A 13,343-nucleotide genomic window follows, 5' to 3' on the forward strand; every position below is an offset into this window, starting at 1 on the left:
GATCAAAATAAATAAATAATTAAAATGCGAATTTTAAAATGATTTACAGTGATTGATACATCCGTACCAAAAGCGATAATATTATCAGTTCCAAAATCCTATTTCCATAACTGGACAGAGTATAAGTTGTCGAATTGAAACCTCTGGACAAGTTTAACATCCTGCTATTTCGTAATGCCACATTTACCAGCGCATAGTTACCCTTCCGAGATCGATGCCGTGTTTTCCACTTAAGACGTTTACGTCGGAAGTTTGTAGAATGACTTGGCGACTTGATATTTTACTGATTTCTTTATTAAGTGTGTAATAGCACGAAAATATCAGTTCTTTCAGATTCATAAAATAAAATACTGATACTAAAAACAGAAGCAAAAAAGCTTATCGAAAGCCTAATAATTTTTCAGCAATAAACAATTAATTGTGAATTCAAGTTGAAAATGTTTTTAAAATCCCGGCTACGCCATATTTAAATAAAATCAAATATAAATCTACCCATGTTTTGTCACTACTATAACTTTATCCATCATAATAACGTAATCCTTCATAATGCAAGTTTTACTCTTTCAAATCTTCATTACCATTTAATTTCTTATTAAGGTAAAAAATTCCACGTGGAATCAAGTAATTTATATATCCAGATGTCATCTTTTATTACAATCAACTTGGTACTCTGTACAGAGTACCAAAAATGGTACAGGTGCTACTTTAACATGGAATGAATGCTGTCTCATTGGAGGGAACAGCAAGAAATTGCTGGAAACAGCAAACAGAAACAAATATGTCCACTCCATACTGCAGCATTGCAGCTTGAGGTCTGGTTTACCTTTCCGTTCTCTCACTGGTGGTGTTTTCTGACGCGAGTGATGCGGTCCTACACATTTGCACATGCGCAAGACGTTGAATTAACCTTTCAGTCCAGCTGCTTGTGTTCTGTCACGCTAGGACGACTGGAGCAGAAAGAGCTTGGTTCTCACCGGTGGCGGCATTTGCTAGAAAATTTGTGGTAAGTTCTTTTTATACGTAGTCTTTGTAGTTGCTGTTCAGTGAAAACTTTTCTGTGTTCTTTGTTGTACATTAAGATATGCTTTTCTCTAATTAAACTTTTAAATAGTATTTACAGGTTTTCTTTGAAAACGCAATCTAACACATGGCGCACTTTTATTTAGATAATCAGGCAAAGAATAAACGCAAAAAATGTTTAGTTTTTCATCAAATTTGCGTAATTTTTAAATAGTATCAGTGGGATAGGAAAAACTTAACTTATTCAGTTGGATTAATCATTTAAAAATAATGTATTTTGCTACGAGCTTCATTAGGTAGACAGCAAAAATCACTTAGATATGAAGTGTGTTATGAACTTTGTGGTTTTGAATGGAGTTTGTTGTGAATTAAGACTTCCATATACGAGTATTCATCGTCATTAATTAATGAAGTTATTTTGTTCCCTTTGGTATAAAAGGAAACAAATTGTATATAGCAAAGTTTCCTCAACAAAATAGAACAGATTATTATAATTTCATAATCTTTAAAGTATTTGTTACGTTGCTAAGCTTACTCAGACTTATACTTACGGCCTTTATAATTGAAACGATTTTAAATGCATCAAAAAAAAAAAAAAAAGTGTACACACTTCTACCTTTTGTAAGTTGATTGCCTTCAGTTCCATAATTGCATTATCAGAATCGTTATATTTTTTATTCTCTGCATTGTATTCATCTTGAACAACTCCAAGATGCATCTTTTTATAATATTCAATAACTGTTATACTTTCTGAATGTAGTACACTTTACATTGACATATTTTGCTATTGTGATTTTACCACAGAATTTTCAAACATTTTTACCTGTGGTCTTTACTATATTATTTATGCAGACATACACAAAAGCGTAAAAATAGAAGTTATAAAGATTGTTTTTATTACTTGATTAATTACAGTATTGTTGATTTTTCATTAATTACTTGTTTGGTACAGTTTGTATTGGTGTGCCATTCTGTTGTACTTCATGCTGTGTTTTAATGTTTAAAATTACTTTTTCACAATTTTAATTTGATTAAGGAAAATAAACATTCATTATATATATGTATGTATGCCAGTAGTACCAAAAGTAATGTACACTGTGCCCTGCATGGCTAGAGTAGTTGCACTGTATGGGAATTGGTGTGAGTTAATGGTTTGAATCTTGTTGGAGGAGGTGCCAGTGTCACATTTTTACCATAAATCTGCACATTTTTAATATTGGTAAATCAGAGATTACAGATCAAGCAATGCATGAAGACTAATTCTTGTATGTTGAAAGCAAAACATTTCATGATAATAACTTGCCAGAAATTCATAATCATTCTGAAGGTGTGGGGTAAAGTTATGTTGAAATACATTTTTGAAAACACCTTAGAAACATTCTGGATAACTCAAGTTTGGGACTGCCTGAACTTGATATCCATTCATAGAGAACTGCAATTCGTGCTACTTCAGCTACCATTTTTGCCACAATTTTAGAAAAAACCCAGGAATGACAACAGAAATTGTGTCAAAGTCCTTGTCCGAAATGAGCCTTTCAGATGCCAGAACCTTTTCGGAATTAGAAGTGATCATCCACCATGACCATGTGAAGCACGTATGCATCTCAGGTAATCATTTTTAATAGACAGATACAACGGAGAAACCTACTACTCAGAATGAAGTTTAGATGCAAGTTCCCCGTGCTCCAATGTGGTTTCCAATGTTGAAGGTATTCTTCCACAGAATCCAGATTGTCTCTTGCAGTACTTTAAGAAGCTTCCAAGATCTGACCAGTCAGGCAGTTTGGCCTATTTGATGGTAATGAAAAGTTTCCACATTGGCAAGCAGTGACTGATCGGCAAGGGAATTATGCTGATAGACTGATAACTTTGGAATAAAAAATGATTGCATTAACAATAGCATAGTGTGCATTACTTTTAGTACCACTTCATATCAGTGTAAAAAATAAATATAATATGCTAGTTGAAGGGCATTCTTTCACATGCAGGTAACATAAAACAATATTTGAAGTCAAATATATTGCATGGCAGATGCCAGTCCAGAAATGTAAAGAAAGGCCAAATAAGAGGAGCACAATGCTAAATGTAGTGCTATGTGAGAATGAAGACTAATTAATAAAATAAACTTACAAAAGATTGTCAGATAATGGTGGTGGGATGAATTATTTCATTCCTTCAAACTTTATCTGTCTGTTAATCTTTGATAAATTTATTTTTTTAATCAGTCTCCATTCTCATGAAGTACTGTATTTGCATTTCGTATTCCTGCAAAGAACTGTCCTCTCAGAATGCAGGTTTTTGGAGTGTGTGCACACACACACACACACACACACACACACACACACACACACACACACACACACACACACACACACACACACACACACCACCTCTTCAGTAGTGAGACAATTTGGACATGTCAGAACTAATACAGTACAGGACAATGCATTATATGGATTACCACAGTCATGCAGCTATCCAGAAGCCACTAATCACTCCAATTAATGCCACCACACTGTCTAGCTTGATGTAAGTCCTGCCATTCTTGGGCTGTACACCAATAGAAAGCTGCACAAATGTGCAGCTTTCTATTGGTGTATAAAAGTGAATGGAACAAAGGGTTGCTCTTACGAAGAAAGGCTTAAGTTTTGCAAATTACAGAGTCTGGAGACTAGGCACCGGCGAGGTGATCTGATAGAGGTGTATAAGGCTTTAAATGGTTTGAGCATGCTCAATACCAATGGGATTCTTCATCTTGCTCAGAATAATCGCCTCAGAGGGCATAAATTCAAATTGAGGAAGGACAGATGTCGGATAGATGTGCGGAAATTTGCCTTTGGCCAGCGGGTAGTTGGTTGGTGGAACCAACTTCCATCACTTGTTGTTGAAGTTGATAGCCTAAACAAATTTAAGGCTCAACTGGACAGGTATTTCGAACGAACAGAGGGGTGAAATGGGAGTGGGTGGTTTTTTTTTTTTTTTTGGCTGATGCTGAATAAGCTTGCTTTCTTGCATCATATGCCTCTACTAATGCTAATGCACTATAGTGTGATGAGTCATGGTATGTGATGTATCAGTGTTATGGTTGTGCCTAGGTGTGGTGGATGGCTGGATTGTGTTATCTCGATAATGAAGTTTTGCGGCAGCAGCATGATTGCCTGTGGCTGTTTTTCAGGGTTTGCTTTGGATTAAACTGTGAATGACAAGGTCTGTCAATGTCCTGGACAATAATGCATTACCTATGTTATGGCAGCACCTTGGGGAAGGCCCATACCTGTATCAGTAGGACAATGCTCCATGTCATACTGCTCATGTTGTGATGGACTGGTTTGAGGACATGACCTTCAAAAAGTTGGACTGGTCAGTCCAAAGCATTAACCTCAATCTATAAAGAACCTCTGGGATGAATAGATCATTGGGTTTATGCAAGGAGACTACCCAAAAAACAGAGCTGAACAGATTTTGAAGGTCAAATGGCAGACATTTAAAAATTGGTGGATTGTTCCACAGTGACCAGAAGCTGTTCTAAAGGCTAAAGGTTTCAGCACACTACTACTTTTCCTGTAAATTAAGGTGATTTGTAGATTGGCAGAGTATATATGATGAATCACAAATAAATGCACATACCCTATGATGTTATTCAGCTGAAAAGTTCATATGAATATGAGCATTGGTGTACTGGAAGGGGACTTGTGCAGCTCGTTGTAAAAACAAAAATTAGTTTGGTAAAATGTAACAGACTGTTTTAACCAGGGATGACCATTAACTGAAATTCTTCTTGAAGGAGCTCCTTATTAAGAAGAAATGGTCAGTATGCCTCTCAACATGGATATGTGTAAAGAATCATGCCACTGATATATAGATGGCCAAAGTTGTGTAGGTATTATTCAAGACACTGTGCTAAGTATAAAAAAAGAAAAGTGGTTTATTAAATAGGATAATTGCTCAAGTGAGCTTATGGTTTTTAATTTGTAAAAATTTAGAATTTTGATATTACACAGTTAAAATATGGCAAAATATTCAGAAAGCAATTTTTAAATTGTTTTATTCTTTGGTTATGAGCTTATTTTAAAGCTTCCTCAGTGCGTTGGATTACCATATTTTAAAATATTAAATATGGGGTTCATTTTGTTAGTGTCGTAATGAGTTCTCTTTATTTGTATAATGCCTGGTAATAGAATATGAGAATGTTCCACACCTTTTATCTGGAAAGGTAAGGCAGTATGATTAAAACTCTGTGAATGGCAGAAGTCTGAGTTCGATGATGATTTATGCAATGTTCTAGACCCCACCACGGGAAGAAACTTTTTTTTTTTTTAAATTAATTAAATTTTTTTTTTCCCTATTTGTAGATATATAATTTCTAAAATGTATGCAATGGGAGAAAACCAAATTTTTCTTGCTCATTTATTCCTTCAACTTGCATTTCCTGGAACAGCCTCCATTCATACATATTTCCTGATAATTACAATCTACAGAAATTTAAATCTAATGACAACAGGTATCTTCTCAACCCTTGCACAGTACTAAGTACTACAAGTTCTGATAGCTCTCGTGCTTGGGGTTTCATAAAAAAAACACCCCGTAACTCTTAGGTAATAAAAATTGATAACATGAAGTTGCAGCAGAAGTAAAAGATGTTTTAAATGCTTTGAACTGATAAATTGAAAGAGCTCGAGAACTGAAGAAGAGGTAAAAATTGAAACAAGGAACATTTTTATGCTATCTTTATTGTTGAGATAGAAGGCATGGAGAATATGACGTATGGAAAGGCAGTAGATGAAATTAGACGTTAAATGCTAGCAGGGAAACTAATATCACTGTAGTTACATCACATTATCTAGTAGTTATTTCTTGCTCCAGATGGTTGGAGAAAGGTGTTAATTGTACCAGTATATAAAAAGGAAAACCAAGCGCTGTGGATATTAAAGGAATTTTGCTCCTTAGGGTATTGCCAGGTAACATCTACGAAAGCATTTTAGATAACAGTATTAGAAGTGTCGTTGAGTATAACCTTAGACAGGAACAGTCAGATTTTAGGCCAAATAAAGGTATGCCAGGATTTTGAATTAAAACAAATTATAAAAAAGTAATGGGAAATAACAAGAACCTGTATTTAAGATGTGCTAACCTTGGAAAAGCATACAAAGTATTAGAAATCTGCTTTTTTAAATGAGAAAAAAGTGGCAGCAAGGATAATGTTAAGGGGAATAAAAAGTTGGCATAAAAAAAGACAAGTCTGCATAGATTGAAGGTGTCATTGGAAAATGCTTTAAGGTTAAACTTGGAGTAAATCAGGTCAGCAACATATCCCATGTACTTTTTATAACTTTCATAGACTATTTAATAAAACTCAGTTACTGACAAAGTTTGGTGTGGGAGATGTTGAAATTGCATCATTATTATATGTCAGTGATATTGCGCTGTTATATACTAGCTTGCAAAATCTTCATGAATTGTTGAATAAATTAGATGTAGGTTGTAGACAATTGCATTGAAAAATTAAACAAATATGAAAGAGATGAGGAAAATTTGATTGTGCTCAACCAAATATTTGAACAGACTGGTAATTTTTTCCATCTAGGAAAATGCATCGGTCTTGAATGTGTCAACAGGATAAGTAAATAGGAAACCAGTTAAAATAAATTCATTTGACATAAGGGAGAAATTGGCATTGTACCTTCACAGTGACTTGTATACATACTGAGTATAATGGATTTGAATGATCATTGACTGATTATAAAACAATAAAATTTTAAATAAGACATTTTCTTATATTTTATAATCACAAAATTAAATTTCAACTTAATAGTCGAATGTATTTTATTCTACACATTGCATTTCTTTTGGAAAGCACATGTGCATGGTGATACTATCTTGTCTCCACTACAGCTAGCACATTTAAAGTACATAAAAAAAATTTACAAATTTTTGCATCTTTCAAATGTGCTAACTGTAGTGGAGACAAGATGCAATACTAGGTGCATATCCTTTTATTACATAGTAGGGGCACTGGCCACCTTGGTACTGAACCACTGCTGGATTTATAGAATTTTCCTGTTTATAGGGCATAAACATTGTATAATATTTATATATTAATTGAAATGTAAATATAAAAATATATAAAAAAAAATGCAAAAATTGTACTATATACAAGTTGAATCAAATGGAAAGTGGAATGTTATTGTTTTGATAAATTGCATTAAGAATAATTATTAATGCAAGTAAATTTATGGCAAAGGTCTCATATTATGAAAGCTGTAGAATACTGTACAGTTAGGGTAAATAGCCTGTAAGTAGCCATGGGCAAACTGAATTTGCTCTGATATATATATATATATATATATATATATATATATATATATATATATATATATTATTTCATATTGTGAAGGAATAAAAATATGCTTTCTCCAAAGGCAGAAATACTGAGGTCATTGCCATTACCTCAGTATTTTTCACTTCAAATAAATAAAAATAGCACTTGAGCATGACTTACCAAGGTAACTCACGTTCACATAGATTAATTAATTTCAAACTTACTTTCTCATGGCTATGCATGTTCTGAGGCTATTTCTTTACCTGTACAATGAAAAATGATCAAATAACAAAAAAAGGTTCATCTAAAGTTCTGAAAGATTGCAAATACTTTTAAAATATACACCATGTGATTATATTATGAAGGCAGAACAAACCATAAATGCCAGAATATGGGATTCTGGATTACGATTGCCTTACAGTACTTTCATTTATCACCTTTTATTTCCATATTTTAACTGTGACATTAATTGAAAATAGATTTTATGCCTGGTTTTTCTCCCATTTTACCTATCCATTCCCTCCAATAGTTTGTCTAGCTCTTCCTTGAATTTATTTAAGCAATTCACTTCTACAACAACAGATGGAATTTTTTTTTTTTTTTTTTTCGAGCAATCAACCACACACTCGATAAAAACTTCCACACATCTATTCTGCAACCATCCTTTCTCGATTTGAATTTATGCCCCTTACATATGTAGTCTGAGCAAAAGGAAGTATCCCATTGGTAATGAGCTTGCTTAATCCATTCAAAGCCTTAAACACCTCAATTAGATCACCTTGCAGGCAATTAGCCTCCAAACATCCTCCTCTAATTGCAGGCAATTAGCCTCCAAAGGTTTCAGTTTGCAGAACTGAAACCTTTTTGCAGTAAAAGCATCCCTTTGTTCCTTTGCCAATATCATTGTTCTTCTCTGTACCCATCCAGCAGCTCTACATCCTTCCTAAAATGAGGCTTCCAGACCTGTATGCAGTACTCAAGGTGAGGCCTGCTGATTGCCTTATACAATGGAATAATCATCTCCTTATCCCTGCTAGAAAAATTCTTGTATATTGTTGATAAAACCCCATGATCTGGTAGCCTGTCTGCACTGCTTAGAGTACTTCATATCTGACTACACAATTACTTCCAGTTCTTTTTCATTTTCCACTAACCTGAGTGTAGTACCACACAGTTGGTATGTTACTCTGGGGTTACTGCTACCCATATGCAGTACTTTTGTGTTTGTCAAAGTTAAACTTCAGTTGTCATTTCTCAACCCATCTGCCTAATTTTTCTAGATACTGTTGCACTAGTATACTGTCATTAACCACACTTCCAACCTTTTTATCATCTACAGACTTGGACATTAAACCTGATATGCCTAAATCAATATCATAATAAATATAGAAAACAACAATGGGCCTAGCACCGAATACTAGGGGACTCGGCTGATAACTCCACGAAGTGGATGTATCAGTGTAGGTAGCTTTATGGATCTATTAGTCCACAAAGAGTAGTGCTCATTGATAATCACTCTGACTTCTTCCACATAACCATCCCTTTATCCATAGCACTAACTTGCCCTTAATGCCACATTGCTCCAGATTGTACAGCAGTCTTTTATGTACATAAGTATCAAAAGCCTTCATGAAATCCAAGTATTCGATCAGAGTGATCAGACAAGATTTCCCCTTAACAAACCCATGCTGTGTCCAAAGTATAACTGCAGTCCTGTCTAGATGGTCTGCATTACTTCTTTAACCATTATTTGTGACTCCATTATTTTCCCTGGAACAGAAGTTAAACTAACAGGTCTGTACTTATTCATGTAACCCTTTAATTCCCCTTTATAAATTTTGGATACATTTGCACATCTTCAATCACTGGGTCTTTCCCAAATCCAAAGTTGCTCTCATAATTGTGGCTAAGGGTTTGCTTACCTTCTTTGCTGCCTCCCTTAATGTAATTAGATAGATCCCATCCATCCCAAGTGCCTTTCTTAATGTTTAACTTCAGTTGCTCTTCCACTTTCCTCTCCGTTATTACAAAATCATTTTTCTCTCTGTTTGATAAACTTGTGACATCCACTTCCCTAAAGAATTCCTCATATGTGAATGTAGATACAAAATACTTATTCAGTTTGTGAGAAACCTGAGCAGGATCATCAACGGTTGAACCATCGATATGAAGTGGACCAATGTGATTCCTCTCCTTTCTTTTTGCCAAAATTTCTCATAATCTGCATTGGCTTGTCTTGCCTATTTTGAGACTTGATTGCAGACTAGTTTATATCTATGTGCCTTATATTTACGTGCTTTTTAACCTTATATTTATGTGCTTTTTAACTAAGAGCATAACTCTCCCTCCACCTCCTACCCTATCTGTCCTTTCAATATTGTAAGTGTATGTCTACATTGTTTTTTTTTTTTTTGTTATGTTTGTACATGTATGTCTTCGTGTGTTTTTTTTTTTTTTTTAATTATTTTTTTTTTATGTCTGTATGTGTATGTCTCCATGTGTGTTTTCTTTTTCCTTTTTTTTTTTTTTTTTTATGTTTGTATGTGTTTTTCTCACTCCCAGGTTTGGGCAACCTGGAAGTGTGAGTGCTGACACCCACCAGTCTTGCACTTCACTGGTGGGTGCAGGATGATTGTGTTTAACTGCATAGAATGAGATAGTGAACCCAGGCCCAGCTCCTTGTGCCAGGTTACATTTGTCTATTTGGTGGTAGAGAGTCTTAATACCCTTACAGGCTAGGCCAATATGGTTGAGGATTTTTTTTTTTGTATATAGTGAACACAGGTGGAGATAGGTGTAAGCCTGGGTGCCACCGACGACAATATTATACATATATGTCCTTTCAATACATAACCTGGTGGAGGTGTTGAAGAGGGTCTAGTCTGTGTGACCCCAGCTCATCCAAAACCTTCCAAATACTTGTCTACGAGATGGATGCTTCCCAAAAATTTGAAAAAATGCGAACCTTAAAATCCTGTTAAAGAATTCAGATAAGCCAGAACAGTCACCTGCCTCATACAGACCCATAGCCCTGCTGCCCATAAAAGAGAAAGTACTTGAAAAAATAATTTCCGCTAGATTCCAAACAGCACACAAAGCTAAGGGACTAGGATACAACAATCAGTTTGTCTTTATAAAGGGAAGATCCACTGTAGATACTATTAGGATGGTATTGGACATGGCCTCAACTGCCAATACCGAATATGTCCTTGGCTTTTTCATGGACTTCAAAGGGACCTTTGACAGCCTCTGGTGGCAAAGCATCCTGGAGAGGTTCAGGGAGGCTGGGGTCTTGGCCCAGATTTATGGATTGATTACTAGCTACGTCTAGGAAAGGTCCCAGTCTCAAGAGGGCCTGCAGAGGCTGCCCTCAGGGATCCATTCTAGGCCCTCTCTGCTGGAACATGGTCTTTGACGGGTGGCTGAAAGAGGGACAGGAAAGTGTTATCAAAGTGGCCTACATGGACAATCTGTCCATGTAGGCCACTTTGATAACATTGTCCTGCTTCTTGGTAGTTCGAGGGATTTGGAGGACCTTGCAAAAGATATCCTGGACCATCTTTCCGGCTAGTGCTCTGTTCACATCTCTATTCTCAAAACAAAGCAAGTGTTACTTAAAGGAATCCTAAACAGACCACCAACAATCAAAGTCAATGATCAGGCCATCAAGATGAAGACCACATATAAATACCTCAGCATTTTGCTGGACAGCAAGTTGAGCTTCATCCCCCACTCCAAATAAAAAAGATTAAATAGGTTACAGGAAAACGAATCAGGATAACTAGGGCAGTCTGGGGCATCAAGGCTTTGACCTTCAGACTGTATTATAAATGCATCTTAATCCCCATTGCTTGTTGTTCTGCAGATGCCTGGGGCCACAGAATCACCAACAGCCTTGTGAAGAAATACTTACTGCAGGCCCAAAGATTTTTCCTGCTTCCAATCTCAAAAGCCTGCAGAACAGTGTCTACAGTTACACTCCAGGTCATATGTAGCAAGCTACCAATCCAACATGAAGTAGCCTTCCACCAGCTTCAATACTACAGAAGGAAGAGCCTCCACACAAGAAATGGAAGCTACGCAATAAACCCGAACATGTCAACTAAAGAAGACAATGAGAGAATAATTGAAGAAATAACAAGTGAATGGAAGAGGGAGTGGACTGTCTCGATGCTAGGAAGAACCACATATGAATTCCTACCAGAAGCTAAAATATTCAACAGACAATGTGCTACATGGTTCAGGCCTGAACTTCACCTATCTTTTTTGCTAACCGGACATGGCAGCATAAACTCAAAAGGTTTTGGACTAACAGACTTGCCTCTCTACCCCTGCGGAACACCAGAGACAGTCAATCACCTAATCTTCCAATGCCACATTTATCCGGACCTAAGAGCTCAACTACAAAAATCACTGAAATATATGATCAAGAAAATGTCAATAATCTCATCTTGACTCCTCAAAGAGTCACCTTGTTTGCTGACTTTGCAGACAGCCTCTTCAAATGCAGAAGAAGAATCCTTACTACTCTAAACAGAACCCGGACACAGATGGACACCGAATTGGATGCTCACTAATAATGACAAAGATCACAGCATGATGCCAAGCCGAAGAATCCTGATCAGAACCAGTGTTCCACAGTCCTAACTCTACCTTTCTCAAGGGATCTCTCTCTTCCATCCCCTACTGCTTAAAACTTTACTCCTCTCCTCCCTGAAACCTGACTTCTCTCCCACTGACATATAATCTTTCTTTCACTTTTTTTTTTTTTTTTGGAGACTCAGGGGGAGGCTCCTCTCTAGAGGAATCTTTCCCTTAGCGTACTGTCAGTGCATTGTGAACCCTGGTGTGCCTCCTTGTGGCAAAGGATGGGAGGCAGGGGACAGTGAACAAACTTATTCTATGCCCCATGCCTGCAAAGATGCCAGGGCCAACATTGGCACATGTCTTATACAAATGCTATAGTGGTTAATGGGGGAGGGAACCCTGAAGACTGCCATGAAACATAAACGCATTTTGACATTTTGCACTTTCTATACTTATTGTACTCCCCACATTCAAATTCCATACCTTATATCTGAGTGACACCACATCTCAGATTCATGAAATTTATTTACTATGCTCCTAGCAGTGGTGTATGTGCAAGTAAACATGCACCTAGTCTTGCCCTTAGTTAACCTAATGCAGCCCATGTATTTGCTTATTCCATGATGACTCATTGAACTTGTTAACTCGTACACCTGAAAACTCAGAAATATGAGAGATAATATTGCAGTATCACCAATAAAATCACCTAACAAGAGATGTGTAGAAATATGAACCTACTCAGTATTTATCAATTAAGTGTAGTGCTGAATCGACCATGAAAACTATAGGTAGCAAGGTTCTGTATCCTTTGTGGGTTTTGCAAAATGTTGTAATAATATAATATTCTAGTCATCTATTCCATATGTATAGTAGTATTTTTCTTTTTTATTTTATTATTTTTTTAATACTTTATTTATTCCAACAAAAGTCAAACCCTTTTTTTTTTTATATTCTAGAACTCTACTGAAGACTTCTCTTTCAGAGCTTCACTGAAAATACAAAAAAAAAGATAATCCATAAATCGCCCAAGGTATTGATTTTGCTTCTCATGAGATAATCATAGAAAATTGATAATAGGATAGAATTTATGTAAATATTTCTTGATCTATTTATTTAATCTAATTTCAGGAGTAAACTAGATATGATATCAGAGGTGGTTATAGTAAGAATCCTTTTTTAATATATAAAATCGAGTTTTGGTAATGAAGTTGATAGTTCACATGGAATTAATTACTCACAAGGAGTGAAATAGTATTTTAAAGTCTTTATTTTATCTGCTGTGCAGTAAAGACTTGTCAATAAAATGTATCTCTTCACAAATTGGAGATTAGGCATGTTTCAATAAGTGATCCCATTTAATATGCTGCCATGGATTCACTTCTGAGATTTCAAAGTACAAGGAAGAGTAGCAAGAGTT

General features: G+C 35.8%; 1 protein-coding gene across 1 annotated transcript in view; it reads left to right on the forward strand.

Moving 5' to 3' along the window:
* The first annotated feature begins 893 nt into the window (after positions 1–893).
* Positions 894–13,343, forward strand: part of LOC150082163 (bestrophin-2a-like) — an 86,426-nt gene continuing 73,976 nt past the window's right edge. Inside the window, exons 1-2 of the mRNA XM_090379149.1 lie at positions 894–1,003; positions 12,883–12,956. The gene's annotated coding sequence lies outside the window, so the exon portion shown is untranslated. The remainder of the gene's footprint in view (positions 1,004–12,882; positions 12,957–13,343) is intronic.

The sequence above is a fragment of the Mastigoproctus giganteus genome, chromosome 8 (assembly GCF_048544385.1).
Source record: "Mastigoproctus giganteus isolate SK-2022 chromosome 8, ASM4854438v1, whole genome shotgun sequence".
NCBI classification, from domain to species: domain Eukaryota; kingdom Metazoa; phylum Arthropoda; class Arachnida; order Uropygi; family Thelyphonidae; genus Mastigoproctus; species Mastigoproctus giganteus.